Consider the following 17446-nt stretch of genomic DNA (forward strand, 5'->3'; position numbering starts at 1 on the left):
GCGAGGGCGTGAGGAGATTACGGTGGACCTAGTGGCTTCTTGGGGAGCATTGTGCCTCCACACCACTCCAAACGGAGATTAGCATCCGCAAGGGTGTGAACTTCGGGATACATCGTCGTCTCCGCGTGCCTCGGTTATCTCTTACCCGAGCCCTTTACTTATGCACTTTACTTTGTGATAGCCATTTTGTTCCTTGTCATATATCTTGCTATCACATAGTTTCTTATCTTGCTTAGCATAAGTTGTTGGTGCACATAGGTGAGCCTAGTTGTTGTAGGTTTTGTGCTTGACAAATTAACCGCTAGGTTTATTCCGCATTTGTTCAAGCCTCTACCATAATTATTTTAAAACACCTATTCACCCCCCCCCCCCTCTAGGCGACATCCACGATCTTTCAATTGGTATCAGAGCCTCGTCTCTCTTTATTAGGCTTTACCGCCTAGAGAGTAAAGATGTCGACTGGGGGATTAGGATTCTCTGACACTCTTAGTTTTGATGGCACAAATTTTGATGTTTGGTTAATTCGCATGCTTAATCTCTTTAGGGTCATGGACCCAAATTTAGAGCGAATTGTAGATATGGGTTTTTCTCCTCCAAAGGAACCCCAAAGATTATCTTTAGAGGATGAGAAAAACTCTTATCTCAATGCTCAAGCTTCTGATGTGCTTTTTGATGCTTTAAGCAATGTAGTTATATTTCAACTCATGTCATTCCGGGATGCTCATGAGTTGTGGACGAAGCTTCAAGATAATATGGTGTGTCCAAGATTTGTGGGGATGATTGTTCTCCCTCCACCTCCGGTCATATAGTCTTCTCAACTTCTTCTACTTCACCTACATGTGGTTTGCCACAAGGTAATGATATGGTGAGTAGTGTTGGTCATTGCAATGATGATAGTATGCTTATTGTGGATGATCCTTCATCACTGTATTATTGCAATGCTCCTTCTTTGGGCTTTAACACTTGGAGCACTCTAAATGTTTCACATGCTTGTGTTGATAGTCCTTGCATATCATGTAGAAATTGCTTGACTAAATCTCATGATGATATGCTTGCTATGTCTTGTTGCCATGATAAAAATGCATCTATTTCCTCGAATTGTTGTGCTAACAATGTAGAGGAAACCGAACACTCCATGGAACAAGATGTGGTGTTTAATGGTGCCTCAAGGGATCCTACATCATCATCTATTCCTTTTTGCCTTATGGCTAAGGCGTCAAAGGTATCTCCTACTTTGTACTCCAATATGTCTCTTGATGATGATGTTGATGCTAATGATGATGAGGATAATGATGAAGAGAATGATAATGTTGCCTCCTTAAAAACTAAGGGGGAAATGATTTTTAAAGCTCTTCATAAAAATAAAATTGCTCATTCCAACTTCATGGAAATAATGTCCATTGCCATTGATGGCAAGAAATACATTGAGGAGTTGGAATCTCATCTAGAGGAGCATGAGGCCACCATTGAGAAAATGGAAGCTCATGGGCGTGATTACGCAAATGAGATCGCAGAGCTATCTCAAGCTCTTGAACATGAACAAACCACCTCCGAATCTCTTGAGGAGACTTTTGCTCTAGAATTATCTAGAGTGAGGGAATCTCATGATAGAGCTCTTGAGGTGGCCAATGATTTCAAAACTAAAAATGCTAAGCTTGAAGTTTCTCATGCTAGACTCCTTGAGGATTTTGAGCACCTCGAAAATGGCTCAAGGGTCATCAAGGGTGAGCTCATCAAACTCACCGAGTCTCATGCCCAACTTGAAGCTCCTTATTTAAAAGAGCTTGCCAAGTTGTCATCTCCTATTGTTGTAAATGATGATGCTTGTGCTACTAACTCTATTACTTATGAAGCATCCATTTTGAAGGAGAATGTTGAGCTACGGGCTCAACTTGAGGTGCTATCTAGCAATTATGGGAAATTGGAAGAAAGTCATGAAAAGCTCTCAAGCTCTCATGATGATATTCTAGTATCCCATAGTGTGCTAAAGATAGCTCATGAGGCCATGATTGCTAAGGTAACATCTAGTGAGCCTCATGTGGATACTAGCACTACTTCTAGTCAAAATAGTATATTGCCATGTGCTAGCCCTTGTAATTCATCTACTCACAATGTTGGTACATCTTGTGATGAATGGCTTTCCTTGCCTTGTTGCTCTAACGATGAAGCTTATACTTCCTCTAGTACTTGTGTTGAGACTAACCATGTAGAGGAAATCAAAGAGCTCAAGGCCCAAGTCACTTCTTTGAAGAAAGACTTGGAAAAGAGTCATCAAGGGAAATCCACACTCAACAATATCTTGAGTGTGCAAAAAGCCCCCAATGACAAAGGTGGATTTGGATTCAACTCCAATAAGAAGAAGAAGTCCAAGATGAACAAAAGGAAGGGCCAAGAACAAGTCAAGAATTCGGCCAAGATTGTTTGCTTCAAGTGCAAAGTAGAAGGGCATCATGTTAGATCTTGCCCATTGAAGAAGAAGCCCATTAGTGACAAGGAAAAAGGGAAGCGGCCACAAGTTCACTTTCATGCTCAACCTCAAGTTGAAGAAAGGCCTCTTCCCAAGAAAACTCGAGCTAATGCTTCTCAAGTTGAGAAATCAAGTGAGAAGAAAGTGAAGAGTAGATGTTGCTACTTATGTCGTGAGAAAGGCCACGTCGCTTCTTCATGCACTAGTGGTAACTTATCCAACCCAATTACTATTGATGATATCTATTCTCTTGGGAAGGATAAGGTTGGCAATGTGTTTGCCAAGTTTGTTGGTACTCAAAGTGGTGTCAAGAAAAGAGCCATTTTAGTTGCCAAGCCTATTGTGACTAACCTCTTAGGACCCAACTTGGTTGGGGACCAACAAGCTCAAACTTGATCAATAGGTGTTGTTGGAGGGCATTGGAGACTTGGCTACATTATGAAGAATTAAGGGTACTTCATCATTCTTTTTGTCACAAGCCAAGTCAATTGGATTATCAAGTTTCTATCTTATATCCAATGTGCCTCCTTGCGGTAACTTGTACTTAAATTGTTTACTTTGAAAGTTACTTGCCCCCTTGCATGTTTTGGTTTTGTTCCTTGCATGTGTTTGTATATGATATGTCTCCAAACTGCCTTTGTGTATGTTGGTTTGCACATCATGTACTTGTGTGTCATTCGTTGAGCCTTAGTGCATCTTGGTTGTATCTTAGTTGGCTCGTGTGAGAGATTAATGGAATATCCCATTATGGGGGAGTGATGTGCTTTGTGCACTTTGCAATCCTATAAAGGTGGGTACATGGAGAATACCACTTAGTATTGATATTACAAGATTATCTAGTCGCTAGGTGGTATATCTCTCATGAGAAATTCAAATTCTAAATAGTCCATTAATTATCTCTTGTTTGTTTCTCTTATTGCCTCTTGTTAAGTTTTTATTGGTATCACATTATGGGGGAGTAATATGTTATGTATATTACTAGCCTAGAAAATGTGTACATTTGAGATTTTGTCACCTAGTGTTGATATTGTAGATTATCTTGTTCCTAGGTGGCATGTTAGCTCTACAAGTTGCAATTTGCTTGTGTTTGGTGTGAAGATGATGTTGGATATCCTTGCTATCTACCAACGGGAATTATTTCCAAATACTTCTTGTCTTTTGACAAGTGGTAGTCACTTATGTGTGGTAGAATTTATTAATCATCTTTACATGGGATTTTGTTTTTATTTGCCTTTTCTCTTGCCAAGATTTGTGTCAACTCCCGTTGTCTTCCATACCACTTGTGGATCTTGTTAATTCTTGTTCTTGTCTAGTGTTTTCTAGATATAGTGAAAGTGGTGATCCCACCTTGTGCATTTTGTATTCAAAAGCAAATTCTCTCTAGTGCACAACTCGTGGGGGAGCTATCCTATTTTCTTTAGAACACTCTTCTTGTGATCCTTATCAAGTGTGTGTTGGTGGAAGGCAAGCCATTTTCTTTTGGTACCTTGTGCCATCATGAAACTTTGTTGAGAGCTTGGTTTGTTTGGAACCATCCTCTCTTTGGGAGTTTGACATCTTTAATTTAGTGTGCATCAATGGATATCTCATTCCTTGACGTATCTATAATGATATCTTCCAAGTGATGATTTATCTATTTGGTATCCTTTTTCACTTGGCATTTCGTTTTCATTGGTTTCGGTTCTTGAAAGTTTCAAGCATGCATATTTACTTCTTGTATGTTATTTGGCATGCTTTCTTTCTTTGACTCGATATATAGGGGAAACTCCACCTAGCCTCAATTTGGATGAGATGTGCATGAAATTCATTTTCATATCTATATGCACATATTTATGTGAAGTTTGTCCTATGTATTGGTGTTTCTAACTATGTGGTCCCAATGAGTTTGGGTACCGTTTAGTTTGTGTTGTTCTTCTAGGAACATTTGGAGATGGATTGGATGCTCATCTCATTCACAAGGAAGGTGTTTCCACCATGTGCTTATTGGTGTCAAGCTAGGATGATCAATGAACTACCATCTACCTTCAATTGGTATCTACTACATCCTTCCAATGGTATCTCGGTAACAAGTATCATCATCTACTTCATGCACACATTTCTTGCATCAACCTTGTGTAGGTTGTATCATGGCATGTATTCATTCTTTCTTGTGATACTTGTTTCCTTTCTCAAAGCATCCCAACAATGATCTCATGTTGCTAGTTGTGATGTCTTTGATGGTTGTGTGGTAGGAATTCATTTATATACAATAAGACCATATCTAGCCATGTGCTATGCTTCCAAGCAAATATCTTATTGGTATATGTATGACTTCCTTTTGGATATCTTATTCCTTCGTGTTGTAACTATGTCGGGTGTACATCCTTCTTTGTAGACATATATCATCATGATTTCGTCTACCTAGAACCTTATACACCTGAGAGAAATTACATCTCAAGATGATATCCTTTCTTTCACGTCCACCTTGTCTTTATTTTGTTATTTCTTTGGTGGCTCCGTGAAAGATCTTGTCTTGAGTGTGGGTCTTATCTCGTTGCATCTTGATGCACTCTTTTGTGGTGAAGATCTTTTTCCTCATGCTTGTCTTGACAAGGCCTTTGCCATCTTAATTGGTATCCCTCGTCTTGATGAGGCTTTCATTTTCTATCTTCACCACGGGTTGTCACAAGCATAGGTTCTCTTCTGCTTATTAGTAAGCTTGTGAACCCATTCGCTAGTTGTGTATGGGAATGATAGGCCTTGCACCGTGTGCCTCATTCTTTGAAGACTTTGTTGTTGCTTAATGCTCTTCTGTACATTAGTCTTCTCAAGTGCATTGCCTTAAGTCACACACATCTTTTTGGTTGAGCCCACTCTTAAGTTGCCTCTCTTACTTGTTGCTCAACCATGTGTTTGTTGCAAGTACTAGGCTTAGTTTCCTATATGCTCAATTGCACTTGTTGTAAGTTTCTATTAATTTTGGGGGAGATATGATCCTATTTTGTGCACTTTGTATCCAAATACAAAAATTCTTGATGTGCACAAATCATGGGGAGCTTCTCTAGTTTCTTTAGAACACTACTCCGCTCTTATCGTAATATCCTTTATTCATGTGGCTCGTAGGATCATTCGCCTAGTTGGTTCAATTGGTATCTTTTGATAAGCTTACTTCAATTGGTATCTTTTGATTGCTTGATTGCTTGTTTTATCTCTTTGATTATGTCTTTGTGGCATATCTTCCTTTTGCAATCTTTGGGCCTCAATATAGTTTATCTTCCTCCAAGTATTTACCGTTGGATATGTGTATTGCATTCCACTCTCTTGTTGAGAAATACACAATTTATGGAGGAACACATTTTATATTGGCCTTCTAAGCTTTTAGCCCATTTTGGCAATCGATGCCAATGGGGGAGAAGTTTCGGAGAGTTTTGTGGAGAAGTTTAGAGAGTTGTCTCCTCTTGCTTTGGTTTTGTTCCTTAGCATTTGCATCTCATTCGCATGCACTATTGGTTGTTGCATTGCATGGTGATGCATAATTCCTTGTATAAACTCTCTTGAAAGTGATTGTCATCAATTACCAAAATGTGGGAGATTGAAAGAACATGCGGTGCCCCCATGTTTGGTTTTGGAAATTGATGACAATCTCTATGGACTAATGGTTGCCTTGATTTATATTTGAAGGGTTTGTCCATAGGTTTTTCTTGGAGTCCATTTGTTGGTTTCAAGGAGAGTTTGTGATGACCGCGGTGCTATTAAGGAATTATCCAAAGATCGGTCATGTGAGTGTTGAGCTTATTGCAAGCATGTATTGAAGAAGAAGATTGTGTGATAATTCATGTTTACCTTCAAGACATCATCCAAATGAAGAGAGTTGGAAAGATTCAAGGTTGATCTAGACTAAGTATAGAGAGTGATTCAAGTTGATCAACACACAAAGCGCATAAGTTGTACCGAGAGGGACCAAGTGTTCCCATGGTATGGTAAGCATTGTCCATTAAGCTTTGTGTACTAACCCATGGTCTAGGTGAGAGTTCTTTGTGGGGTTAGGTATGTTTCCATGGTCTTGCGTCAAGAGGAAGATCCCATACAACCCATGGAGGATGACATCAAGTGGTGATCGTCATCAAGTTTGCAGTGTGCAAGTTCAAGTGGAGCAACACGAAGAGTGGCTCACCCATAATGGAGTATGGGGGAGCAATCAAGTTTGAATCTTGCCATCCATTGTGGTGTCTATGGACTTGTGAAGATGTGCCGAAGAGTCGCTCACCCATAGTGGACTGTGGGGGAGCAATCATCTAGTCTTCATCGAGCCAACACAATCAAGAAAGGTGGTCCAACTTGAGGGAGTCAAGATCGTCATCATCTAGCTCAAGTGGACCATGTGCAAGCAAAGGTTTGCCCTTGATAGGTTTTCTATTTTACCGGTCTCGTGGTGGTAGTTGGGAGACCGGGTTATAGGATCGTTTGCTGTACTATCAAGGGGGGCTCTCAAGTTGGTAGCTTGATCGTATCGTTAGTAGAGAGCTCAAACCATTGCATCCTTGCATCATGTTTCTTGGTTCTTGTTTGGTTCTCTTTGTGAGTCTTAGAGCTTATGGTCATCTTGATGACAAGCTTGAGTTCATCAAAAACGGAGTTCGCATGCGTCTTCTATGATGTTTTCAGTGTTGGAGGTTTTACTGGTCTTATCCAAGGAAGGGTTCTCACCATTTTCTTATGGGCCTTTTCTCATTTTCTTCTTATTGATATTTCTATCAAGATTGTGTTAGCCCTTGTTGCTAGCTTTCCAACAAACTTGGTTTCATCGAATTCGGAGCTCGTATGCGAAAGTTGTGGCTGTTTTGATATTGCCTGTTTTACATAGAGAGGTTGTACCGCCCCGTAGAGAGGTTGTACCGGTTGACCGGTACAACCGGTGTTTGGAGCGGTTGTACCGCTCCAGAATTGGTCCGGAGGTTGTACCGGCCATGTACCGCTCTAGCACCGGACTAGTTTCTGTTTTGGAGCGGTTCTTGGGCGGTTGTTGACCGGTTTTACCGGTTTAACCGGTACTACCGGTTCCCCAGGCTGTTGTACCGCTTAGAGCTTTTCCCAAGTTGGTTTTTCCTCTGCTTTGGCCAGTTGTACCGGTTCGTGCACCGGTTGTACCGGTCTTACAGTTTTCTGCACATAACGGGCAGATTCGTGGGGACCTATTTAAGGGGGTCTTCTTCCCCAATGGTTCCCCATCTCTTGAGCTCGTTTTTGCCCCCATTGTTGAACTTCTTTGAGCTTGCTAACTCTCAATCCCTCCATGGATTCTTGCTAGTTTTTGAGGGAAAAGAGAGAGGAGATCTAGATCCACACTTCCACCAATCACTTTCTCCTCTATGTGAGGGGAACCCCTTGGATCTAGATCTTGGAGTTCTTTGTGTTCTCCTTCTTGTTCTTCCTCTTACTTTCCTCCCTAGCATTAGTTGCTTTGGTGGGATTTGAGAGAGAATGACTTGGGTACTCTGTGTGCCCTTGCCATTGCATTTGTGCATCGGTTTGAGTTCTCCACGGTGATACGTGGAAGCTACAAGTTGAGAAGCTTATTACTCTTGGGTGCTTGGTACCTTTGAGCTTGTTCCTCTTGGGTGCTTGGGCGCCCTAGACGGTTGGTGGTGTTCGGAGCTCAATCATTGTGGTGTAAAGCTTCGGGCAAGTGTCGGGGTCTCCAATTAGGTTGTGGAGATCGCCCCGAGCAATTTGACGGGTACCGGTGACCTCCCCCAAGGGTTGCCAAAGTGTACGGGTTCGGTGACCGCCCCCAAGGGTCGCCATTTGTACGGGTTCGGTGACCGCCCTCAAGGGTCCCTTAGTGGAATCACGACATCTTGCATTGTGCGAGGGCGTGAGGAGATTACGGTGGACCTAGTGGCTTCTTGGGGAGCATTGTGCCTCCACACCGCTCCAAACGGAGATTAGCATCCGCAAGGGTGTGAACTTCGGGATACATCGTCGTCTCCGCGTGCCTCGGTTATCTCTTACCCGAGCCCTTTACTTATGCACTTTACTTTGTGATAGCCATTTTGTTCCTTGTCATATATCTTGCTATCACATAGTTTCTTATCTTGCTTAGCATAAGTTGTTGGTGCACATAGGTGAGCCTAGTTGTTGTAGGTTTTGTGCTTGACAAATTAACCGCTAGGTTTATTCCGCATTTGTTCAAGCCTCTATCGTAATTATTTTAAAACGCCTATTCACCCCCCCCCCTCTAGGCGACATCCACGATCTTTCAATTGGTATCAGAGCCTCGTCTCTCTTTATTAGGCTTTACCGCCTAGAGAGTAAAGATTTCGACTAGGGGATTAGGATTCTCTGACACTCTTAGTTTTGATGGCACAAATTTTGATCCAGCCCTCCACCGGCTACTGTTCAACCAGCCCTCCACGGGGTCGTCTTGTTCATCCAGCCCTCCATGGGGTCCTGTTCATCCAGCTCCAACCGGCTCGATTGATCGGGGTCCTGTTCATCCAGAGGCAACACCACGGGGTCCTGTTCATCCACCCCCACCGGGAACTGTTCATCCAAACCCCCCAGCAATGCTCACTGTTCATCCACCCCCCCTCCCCCAGCAACGCTCACTGTTCATCCAGAAGCAGCATCGATTGGTTTCAGTTAGCGGCAGTAGCGAAGGAATCGCTCGATCGCTCGGGTTCAGTAACGCGTAGCCTGCAGTGCAATCGCTCGGGTTCGGTTAGGCGACGCCTCGCTCGGGTTTAGTTAGAGCCCAACGCCTCGCACCCACGCGCGTAGGGTATGAGAGAAACATGCATCGCTTGGCCCCCGACCACCCACCATAACCGGGAACTCCCTGATATTTTCCTCGCCCTCACTTCTACCATGGTTTTTTCCGTCTTGGACGGCCCAAAGAATGTCATGCAGCTGCGTCTCCGGCCCGCCCAGGACGAAAAGCCCATTTTTTGTCATGATTTTTGTCATTGAAGTAGGAGCCCACCACATCTATGATGATACCGGGTTTTGCACAATTATCATCATAGAAGTGTCATAAGTATGATAGAAAAAAATTTGTTCGGCCCAAAATGTCACGGATGTGTCTTTTTTTGTAGTGTACTCCAATGTCACCGCGAGTATTCGTGAGTTTATTATGCGATATGCATCAAACAATGTCAGATTCATAATACCCAATCCAACACAAAGAACTTCAAAAAGTGCCCCAAGATTTCTATCGGAGAAACAAAGACGAGAACGTGCATCATCCCCTATGCATAGATTACCCCAATGTCACCTCGGGAATCCGCGAGTTGAGTGCCAAAACACATATCAAGTGAATCAATATGATACCCCATTTTCACCACGGGTATTCATATGCAAGACATATATCAAGTGATCTCAAATCCATAAAAGTACTCAATCCGATAACAAGGAAATCTCAAAGGGAAAACTCAATTCATCACAACAAGATAGAGAGGGGAAAACACCAAATGATCCGACTATATTAACAAAGCCTGTGATACATCAAGATAGTGACATCTCAAGAACACGAGAGAGAGAGAGAGACTAAACACATAGCTACTACTACAAACCCTCAGCCCCGAGGGTGGACTACTCCCTCCTCATCATGGTGGCCGCTGGGATGATGAAGATGTCCACCGGTGATGATTTCCCCCTCCGGCGGAGTGCCGGAACGGGGTCTAGATTGGTTTTTCGTGGCTACAGAGGCTTGCGGCCATAGGAATTTTGATCTAGGGTCTCACCGAGGGTTGTTGGAATATTTGAGAATTTATAGGGCGAAGAGGGGGTACGGGAGGCCGCCGAGGTGGGCACAACCCACCGGGGCGCCCCCTGGTGGGTTGTGCCCCCCTTGCCCCCCCCCCAGGTGCTACTCTGGCCTGATGGATGTCTTCTGGTCCATAAAGAATCCACAAAAAGTTTCGCGGTATTTGGACTCCGTTTGATATTGATTTCCTGTGATGTAAAAACAAGCAAAAAAACAACAACTGGCATTGGGCACTGGGTCAATAGGTTAGTCCCAAAAATGATATAAAGTTTCTATAAAACGATTGTAGAACATCCAAGAATGATAATGTAACAACATGAATACTTCATAAATTATAGATACATTGGAGAAGTATCAGTATATGATCGACACAACGAAAGTTAATGCTAAGCACTAGCTATTTTATATGATGGGATCGTTATCACATGCATATTTCATACATATGGTGATGACTCTTCGGGGGTTTGGACGGCTTGGCGCAAAGCTATACATGAGAATGAGTTTTAGTCACCAATGCCCACACATATGTTCATCAATTCCTTTCTGTCTGATCTTGATATTACTACAAATAGGTTGTAGAATATTGTTCATTTGAGCAGTGGAAGACCACAACAGCTTCCTTGGATTCCTCCCTTGACTGGTCTTTATGAACCTCAATGTTTGATGGTGCACTATCTTGAAAACAACGACAAAGGAGTTGTGGTTGGTGTATGCCAGGATCAATCACGCCTATATCTCGGCTAATTGTCGGTAACTTACATGAGTATCTTTGATGTTTCAACATTTGAAGCCCTAGCCTGTTGAGAAGCTCAAACCCTAGCGGTTGATCTGCTGGCCAAACGCTTACTCAATGCCTCCGACTATGCAACCATTGTGAAGGACATATTTAAATGCAACAGGAAGGCATGGTGCCATCGTAAGGAAATCATTACTCGTGCAAGCGATTTCGAGGACTGTCGTGTTGTCTATGGAGGTCGTAAGAGTAACCATAAGGCGGATGGTCTAGCTAAATTCTCATTATCTTTAGATGTTGGTAGCCATATTTGGCTAGTTGCGCCACTTGATATGGTAACAATCCCTTTGAATGTCGGTGGCTAATAAAGTGCAACGATGTTCCCTAAAACAAATCACCAAAATTTTGAGTGGCTAAATAATTTATTTGGTAGGATGAAATTGAGCTCAAACCAAACGCACGCTTGAGGAATGTGAGGCTTTTTTGGGAAGATGGCATGTGAGACTTTTGAGAAGATCTCAATTATTTTTAGATGCCATAATTATTCTAATATATCACTACAACTGATTTTGCCTACGCTCATACTTACACGTTTTGTGATAATTTACTAATATTCAAAAATTCGCTTCCTGCGAACCAACCCTAATCATGGGTTCGTCGTCCCAAAAGCCAGTCCCGGATATGTGAGGTTCTTCTGGCGACATTGATCTTGCCACCACAACATGCAACACCGCCATTGCCCCCTGAAGCATTGAGTGATGATTTTGCCACCACAACATTCAACACCGCCCTTGCCCCTTGAAGGATTCAACTACTATCGCCCCTTGATGGTCATCATCTTGATAACATGTCACTGTCGTCCGCTTCTTCCATTGAAAGCACAAGTGCTCCCTGGGTGGTTTTGGTAATTAATGTCAACATATCTCTTGTTGGACTAATACCTTTACCAATTATATTTCAAATCAGTTCAACAATGGCATGGCAAGGACAAGAGGATGTGGAACCCCTTCAGAATGCTAAGGACAAAGATTGGCAAAAGCTGAAGACTCTTCATTTTCATTTTAGTGATCCAAGATCACATTGAGTCCATAGGAAAGCCAATACTATTAAAAGGTGATGAGGTGTTGCTTAATGGTCTACTTGCTCAAAGTGCTTAGTGATATTGCTCCAAAACCCTCAACCACTTTTCCACTCCAAATATGTTCAAAACCCAAAGTCAAACTCGGCCCCACCGATTTAATCTATCCGGCGCCATCGAGTTCAGTTGACATAGCCACTGCCAGAAACCCTAGACAACCCGGTCTCACCGATACGGATCTCGGTCTCACTGAGATGGCATTTGCAAAATCTTTGTTTCCCTCGTAACGTTTTGGTCTCACCGAAATGAGCGATCGGTACCACCGAGTTCGCATTGCAAACTCTTTGTTTCCCTTCGTAACTTTTCGGGCTCACCAAAATGAGTGATCAGTCCCACCGAGTTTGCCTGACCAACTCTCTGTTTGCTCATTGCTGACATCGGTCTCACCGAGTTCATGCAATCGATCTCACCGAGATAAGATTTTGCCCTAGCCCTAGCACATTGGTCCCACCGAGTTGATCATGTCGGTCCCACCGAGATTCCTAACATTCACATTTTAAACTAAATCGGTCTCACCGAGTTCATTTATTCGGTCTGACCGAGTTGGGTCAATTGTGTGTAACGGTTGGATTTTGTGTGGAGGCTCTATATACCCTCCACCCCCTTCTCTATTGAAGAGAGAGCCATCAGAACATGCCTGCACTTCCACTACTTATTTTTTGAGAGAGAACCATCCACTCATGTGTTGAGACCAAGACATTCCACTCCAACCACAAGAATCTTGATCTATAGCCTTCCCCAAGTTGCTTTCCACTCAAATCATCTTTCCACCATAGCCAAATCTGTGAAAGAGAGTTGAGTGTTGGGGAGACTATCATTTGAAGCACAAGATCAAGGATTTCATCATCAACACACCATCTATTACCTTTTGGAGAGTGGTGTCTCCTAGATTGGTTAGGTGTCACTTGGGAGCCTCCCACAAGATTGTGGAGGTGAACCAATGAGTTTGTAAGGGCGAGGAGATCGCCTACTTCATGAAGATCTACCCGAGTGAGGCAAGTCCTTTGTGGACGATGGCCATGGTGGGATAGACAAGGTTGCTGCTTCTTCATGGACCCTTCATGGGTGGAGCCCTTCATGGACCCGCAAAATCGTTACCCTTCGTGGGTTGAAGTCTCCATCAATGTGGATGTACGATAGCACCACCTATTGGAACCACGCCAAAAATCTCCGTGTCTTCATTGCGTTTGCACACTCCAATCTCATTCCTTTACTTTCTTGCAATTAGCATATGCTTTACTCTTTCCGCTGCTTATACTCTTGCCATGCTTGCTTGAAATGCATTATGCATGCTTAAAATTGTGTTAAAACTCCACCTCAACTTGAAGAACGTAAAAACTGCCACTTTTGTTTGTTGAGGGTCTAATCCCCCCCCCCCCCTCTAAACACCTCTTTCTCGATCCTACATCCACCCTCAAGGTGTGACAGAGAAGGCGTCGTGCTCGACCAGAGTTGATTCATTAGTAGCAGGAAGGTATCTGGGTGTCGACACCATGAGGGTCTCGTCGGCGATACATGTGTGATAGTTGAGGGAGAGAGAGATCAGGGACGACAGAAAATCAGAGAGAAGAGAAACTAGAGATGAAAATCTATTTAATGTTCTTGTCTCATCGGCGGCCATATTTAAAGTTTATAAAAGTCCAACCAAAGTATTCTATCGACCAGCTTGAACAAAACAACAACTCAAAACTGATTTTCCTAAAAATCTCTACAACTGGTTTTGCTAAAACTTAGTCCAAATAGTACTACTCCCACCAATACATAAGCATATTATGGAACGAATGAAGTGGTTACCAAAACAGATACCATGGCATTTGCAAGATGAGCTCTGATCTGAGTCGTTGAGGCCTTGTGATGAGCTGCTGGTGTTGTGTGGAAGTGGCACATGTCAAACAAAGTACACCAATGACTCATTAAAGAAGTTCAACTTGCAAGAAAGCAAAGGCATGAAAACACCCATGCCTACTAGTGGACATCTTGACTTGACTAAGTATGGCAAACCGGTTGACCAAAAGGTTTACTGCTCTATGATTGGTTCATTGTTATATCTATGTGCCTCCCATCCTGATATTATGCTAAGTGTGTGCATGTGCGCACGATATCAAGTGGCCCCTAAAGAATGTCATCTTAAGGCTGTGAAAAGGATAGTGAGATACTTAATTCATACACCAAATTTTGGCGTTTGGTATCCTAAGAGGTCTTCTTTTGATCTTGTTGGCTACTCAGATTCGGACTATGCCAGTGATAAGGTTGATCGGAAGTCCACTTTGGGTACTTGTAAATTTCTTGGTAGATCTCTTGTGTCTTGGTCCCCCAAGAAACAAAACTCGGTATCCTTATCCACCGCCGAAGCGGAATACATTGCCGTCGGGTAATGGGATAATGGGATATATTTTGGATACACAAGTGCTCTTCCTTGCAAAAACTAACCCATTTAGGAAGATGAACTCAAACTACAAGTGGTGCTCTCAACTCTTGATGGACTACATCAACCTTGAGTATCCAACGCAAGTTCAACTACATGAGCAAGATCAACACAACCTAAGGTATGTTATTCCATCTTAGAGAAGCTCTGACCCAAGTCATGAGTCAAAGAAACTCAACGAGATGTGAATACATCAAAATGCTTAAACAAAAAATGGTAACCCCATTTTGAGCTTAAACGATGAGTATGACCTACGATCAAGTGTTATCACTTGACTCCTCAGTCAATATACTCTAACATAGGTGACTTTGTCGCCGCCCCCCCCCCTCTTGATGAAGTTCTTTAGTGTTTCTTTGTTCACTTCATCTAGATCTTTTGTCTGCATTTCTTTCTGTGTTTAATTCATTGCAAATCCTTGTGAGATTTAATTTGTCTAGTGAGCTGAGTTGATAAATCTTTTACTCTGCACTGAACTCGGACTCACCGATTCATGCCTATCGGATAGACCGAACTACATGAATTACTTGTAGATAGTTCATCGGTACAACCGACACAGACTAACTCGGTCTGACCGATATGCATCATCCCTGACACTGCCAACTCGGTGTCACCGATGAAAAGAGGTTGGCGTTACCAATTTCACTGCTGAGAAAACTTTTTGTCATTGCATGTTTCCTTTCTTCTCCGGCTCCACTCAATGATTCTTATCCTCTACCCGCATCATAAATTACATGCTACTTTGTAATGTGTCTCAAGGACAAAACCTATTTGAATCATACTCCAGAAGTTCTCTTCTTGGAAATTGATGTCAAAGGGGGAGAGAGAGCACATCAAAGCTTATCACATGGGAGAGAAAGCACATCTTAGCTTCTCCAGATGCCTGTGAACAATAGAGGAGAGAAGTCACATGTCTTTAAGAGGGGAAAGACATGTCAATATATAGTTGATTGTACCATTTCTTGCTCTGATTTTCTCTTACCCTACCTTCTCCCATTATCCAATATCAGATTCAGGGGGAGAAAGAGTTCATATCTGGGGGAAGAAAATCTTTGGAATTCATTGCATATCTTTAATCTTTGGGGACATGACTATTTCCAAATGGAGTACTAAGTACTCACTCATTACATGTCATCCCAGTCTTGGTACTCTTGTGGTTTCCTGAAATTGCTTTAATTAGAGTGTTCTTGTGTTATCTAACCCTGTTTTCTCAAGTTCACCTCTTCCAAAGCCAGCCCAAGACCACAAGGTAAGTACATGCATCACACTCATGTGCATGATGATTTCTTGTTGATGTACATATTGTTTGCAAGAAGGATTCATGAACATGAAGGCACACTTATCTTATCTACATCATTTGCTCTAATGCATATAGCCAAGATACATGTAACTCATTACGTGCTCCGACATGCTTATGCATTCACATGTTCTTATATTCCATCTTTACATGAATGCATACATGTAGGGGAGCCTATGCATGTTACATGTCTTTCCAAAGCTTTACGTGTTACTCTTCATATCTTTTTATCCAAAGCTTTGATGTATGTTGTCATCAATTACCAAAAAGGGGGAGATTGAAAGCACAAGTGCTCCTTGGGTGGTTTTGGTAATTAATGTCAACATATCTCTTGTCGTACTAATACCTTTACCTAGTAGATTCCAGATCAGTTCAACAATGGCATGGCAAGGACAAGAGGATGTGAAACCCCTTCAAAATGCTAAGGACAAAGATTGGCAAAAGCTCAAGACTCTTCATTTTCATTTTAGTGATCCAAGATCACATTGAGTCCATAGAAAAGCCAATACTATTAAAAGGGGATGAGGTGTTGCTTAATGGTCTACTTGCTCAAAGTGCTTAGTGATACTGCTCCAAAACCCTCAACCACTTTCCCACTCCAAATATGTCCAAAATCCAAAGTAAATCTCGACCCCACCGATTTGATCTCGGGCGCCACCGAGTTCAGTTGACATAGCCACTGCCAGAAACCCTAGACAATTCGGACTCACCAATACGGATCTCGGTCTCACCGAGATGGCATTGCAAACTCTCTGTTTCCCTTCTTAATGTTTCGGTCTCACCGAAATGAGCGATCGGTCCCACCGAGTTCGCATTGCAAACTCTCTGTTTCCCTTCGTAACGTTTCGATCCCACCAAAATGAGCGATCGGTCCCACCGAGTTTGCCTGACCAACTCTCTGTTTGCTCATTGCTGAAATCGATCTCACCGAGTTCATGCAATCGGTCTCACCGAGATGAGGTTTTGCCCTAGTCCTAGCACATCGGTCCCACCAAGTTGATTATGTCGGTCCCACCGAGATTCCTAACGTTCACATTTTGAACTAAATCGGTCTCACCGAGTTAATCTATTCGGTCTGACCAAGTTGGGTCAATTATGTGTAATGGTTGGATTTTGTGTGGAGGCTATATATACCCCTCCACCCCTTCTCTATTGAAGAGAGAGCCATCAGAACGTGCCTACACTTCCATTACTTATTTTCTGAGAGAGAACCATCTACTCATGTGTTGGGACTAAGACATTCCACTCCAACCACAAGAATCTTGATCTCTAGCCTTTCCCAAGTTGCTTTCCACTCAAATCATCTTTCCACCATAGCCAAATCTGTGAAAGAGAGTTGAGTGTTGGGGAGACTATCATTTGAAGCACAAGAGCAAGGAGTTCGTCATCAACACACCATCTATTACCTTTTGAAGAGTGGTGTCTCCTAGATTGGTTAGGTGTCACTTGGGAGCCTCCGACAAGATTGTGGAGGTCAACCATTGAGTTTGTAAGGGCAAGGAGATCGCCTACTTCGTGAAGATCTACCCAAGTGAGGCAAGTCCTTCGTGAGCGATGGCCATGGTGGGATAGACAAGGTTGCTGCTTCTTCATGGACCCTTCGTTCGCGGAGTCCTTCATGGACTCGCGCAGCCGTTATCCTTTG

The sequence above is a fragment of the Triticum dicoccoides genome, chromosome 2B, assembly GCF_002162155.2.
Source record: "Triticum dicoccoides isolate Atlit2015 ecotype Zavitan chromosome 2B, WEW_v2.0, whole genome shotgun sequence".
Lineage (NCBI taxonomy): Eukaryota > Viridiplantae > Streptophyta > Magnoliopsida > Poales > Poaceae > Triticum > Triticum dicoccoides.